Raw genomic sequence first — 911 nt, forward strand, 5'->3', positions numbered from 1 at the left:
TACCCGAGAATTTCGCGCTTAAGCAACATGGTGTTTTAGGCACCGCCTTTTTTATGCAACATAATGCAAACATTAATTATAAAGAAAAAATTATTTCAAGTGATTCAGTACGTATTCCATTCGCCGAGGTAGAATGCATTAATGTCAAACCACGTACAATCACGCCCTTTTACGTTGTTATTACAAACCCCGAGAAAACTCAGGGGTATATTCCATCATTAAAATCTAGGGACGGCATATATCTAGGTAATGCCGTAGTTTCTAATAATAAAGGCAAAGCATATATTCCAATTGTCAATACAACTCCTGAGGAAATTAACGCTGAGGTCCCCTATGTCGAATTAATCGACTTTGAAACTTTGGATACACTTGAGATCCCTGACCGAGGCCAAGAAAATCTCAGTGTCAGTACCGCTTCCCGAGGGCTTGCCGGTACTCACGGTCCGTCTGATTCCCCTTCAGTCCTTGAGACAATTTCCCCTCACGTTGAATCCTCAATTTCTACTTCCTTAGACACACAGAACGGTCGCGACCGAGGGCCCGTGACTGCCTGTAGTGCCGCTAATACATATTTCAATCCCACTTCTCCAACGAGAGAAGATTTAATATTTAATATTTTAAATTTGCTGCGCCTTGAGCATTTAAATATTGAAGAAGAAAGACACGTAAAAGCCTTGATTCATGAAAATTCAGATAGATTCCATTTACCAAACGAAAGACTAGAAATTACCAGCTTTGCTGAACATTCGATCCCCACAACAAATGAAGTCCCAATTCATGTAAAACAATATAGGTTTCCACCTATTCATAAAGAAGAAGTAGATAGACAAGTCAACGATTTATTACAAAAAGATGTTATAGAACTTTCGAGATCCCCCTATAATTCACCTCTTTGGATCGTTCCTAAAAAG

The sequence above is a fragment of the Odontomachus brunneus genome, unplaced genomic scaffold (genome assembly GCF_010583005.1).
Source record: "Odontomachus brunneus isolate Ranch 3 - 2012 unplaced genomic scaffold, Obru_v1 Obru_scaffold_174, whole genome shotgun sequence".
Lineage (NCBI taxonomy): Eukaryota > Metazoa > Arthropoda > Insecta > Hymenoptera > Formicidae > Odontomachus > Odontomachus brunneus.